Below are 2866 nucleotides of genomic sequence, written 5' to 3' on the forward strand. Positions count from 1 at the left end.
CAATGCAGACATAAAAAGCGTCTGGGTCCTGCCGCAGAGAACGCACCGCCACACGAAGGAGCTCCCATACTGCCTGCCTTGGACCCACACACCTTCCGACTGCGCAAGCAACTTTTGGCAGGGGACGCCGCCAGGGACCAGATCGTGGAATGTGGCCCTCATTGCCTCTAACATAGGTATATGAGGCGAAGGTATAACGCAGCAATGGCGGGCATCGCTCCCCGACGGGGTTTAAGGAGGCAGCAGGAGCGGACTACAAATACAAACAACTTCATTGGACCAGCCGATTGCGGCGCCCACCAGGGGGCAATCAAGTCATCCAACCTGAGAGACGAACATGAGAACCATGAGGCCATGACACCGCTCCTCCCTTCTCCGATGCCACTGGCCCCCTTGAGAAAGGTCTTGGATAAGACCGAAATGCATTGGGATACAATTTGGCCAGTATACTGCTACGGAATAAAATACTTTCGTTTAAATACCTCCAGGAGTGCGACTCACCTTCTTCCTCTTGAAGAACAATGCAGACATAAAAAGCGGCTGGGTCCTGCCGCAGAGAACGCACCGCCACACGAAGGAGCTCCCATACTGCCTGCCTTGGACCCACACACCTTCCGACTGGGCAAGCAACTTTTGGCAGGGGACGCCGCCAGGGACCAGACCGTGGAATGTGGCCCTCATTGCCTCTAACATAGGTATATGAGGCGAAGGTATAACGCAGCAATGGCGGGCATCGCTCCCCGACGGGGTTTAAGGAGGCAGCAGGAGCGGACTACAAATACCAACAACCTCATCGGACCAGCCGATTGCGGCGCCCACCAGGGGGCAATCAAGTCATCCAACCTGAGAGACGAATATGAGAACCATGAGGCCATGACACCGCTCCTCCCTTCTCCGATGCCACTGGCCCCCTTGAGAAAGGTCTTGGATAAGACTGAAATGCATTGGGATACAATTTGGCCAGTATACTGCTACAGAATAAAAGACTTTCGTTTAAATACCTCCAGGAGTGCGACTCACCTTCTTCCTCTTGAAGAACAATGCAGAGATATATATATATATATATATATATATATATATATATATATATATATATATATATATATATATATATATATATATATATTAAGTGTCAATGCCTTTATTGGAACAGCCCCTGTTTCTGGGTATGAAAGACCCAATGTAACAGAAACCAAACCTAACTAAGCCAAGCAAACCAGATAAAAAGTTGAATGAGGATAACCACATCTATATCCATTACATGGATGGAAACAACAGAGATATACTGGCATAGTAGAAACTTAGTATCTGACATATTGCTCTGCAAGTTATTTATTTATTTATTTTTATTTAAGCTCTTTTATAGCGCATCTGTATAACATTGGTGGGAGGCTACTGGATGGAGAATAGATGCGTATTCAGGCATTTCCTGAATGCAGGCAGATTAGAGTTTAGCCTAAGGGTGAGAGGCAGAGAGTTCCAGAGGGTGGGACCTTTATATGATGGGGCTCGACCTCCCTGTCTCTCTCTTTTAATCCTAGGGATCTGGAGCAAAGCTTTATTTTTGGAGCGTAGGGTTCGACCTGGCTCATAAGGTTTAAAGATTTCCGTTAGGTACCTGGGGCCAGATCCAAACAAACATTTGTGAATGATGCAGCAGATCTTAAATTTCACTCTCTGACGAATGGGTAGCCAGTGTAGCTTATTTAACAGAGGACGGGAAGGGGATCTGGCTGGGGCATTTAAAATCAGTCTAGCAGCCGTGTTCTGGGCTACTTGTAACCTGTCTAGCTGTTCCTCATTAGCAGATATGAGCAGCCCATTGCAGTAGTCTAACCTGCTGATTACTAGGGTCTGCACTAGTGTTTTTCTGTAATGATCTGCTAGGTAGGGGAAGACTCTCCTCAATAAGCCAATCACCCTCAGGCATGTTCCTGTAACCTGTGTGGCATGATCTTTAAGTACCAAGGATTGATCTAGCTTAACACCTAGGTTTTTTACAGTTTCTTTTGGGCATGGGGCCATACCTTATTCAGGAGGCCACCACTCAGGTGACCAGAGGAGTGGGGCATCTTCAAAGAGCATGACCTCCGTTTTGCCTACATTACACTGCAGGCAAAGGCAATTGGAGGTCATCCATCTGGCTATCGCTCTCATTCCTGCAGCAAAGGATCTTTTTACTGTTGGTGTCATATTCTGGAAAGGGAATAGTACCTGGGTGTCGTCAGCATAAGATATAGTTGTGAACCCATGTTCTCTCACGATTTTCGCCAGGGGGGCCACATACACATTAAACAATGTGGGACTTAGGCATGAGCCCTGTGGAACCCCCGTTGTGAGCTCCCTAAAGATGGACGAATGGGAGCCCAAGCGAACACTTTGTGAGCGACCTGATATGAAGCTTTTTAGCCATGATAGGGCCATCCCGTCAACCCCTATTCCCTCCAGACGACTGACGAGGGTGTCATGAGACACCGTGTCGAAGGCAGCGGACAAATCTAACAGCACCAGAATCATAGAGCCTCCTCTATCCTGTGCCATCCGGATGGTATTGGTCACGGAGAGGAGAGCTGATTCTGTGCTGTGATTTGGTCTGAACCCAGATTGAGAAGGGTCCAGACCGTCCGCTGCCTCGATGTATTTAGACAGGTGAATGTTGACATGCCTCTCAGTCATCTTACTCAGGTGTTGTAGGAGGCATATTGGACGGAGGTTGTTGAGGTCAGACCAAGGTAACGCGGTATTTTTGCGAATGGGGTTCACGACTGCCTTTTTCCAGACACTGGGAATCTTTCCTTCCTTAAGGGATAGATTAATCAGTGATTTAAAGCTCGGGGCTAACAGGCTGCCTAATGGAACTATCATC

This window comes from Lissotriton vulgaris, chromosome 9 (assembly GCF_964263255.1).
Source record: "Lissotriton vulgaris chromosome 9, aLisVul1.2, whole genome shotgun sequence".
In the NCBI taxonomy this organism is placed as follows: Eukaryota; Metazoa; Chordata; class Amphibia; order Caudata; family Salamandridae; genus Lissotriton; species Lissotriton vulgaris.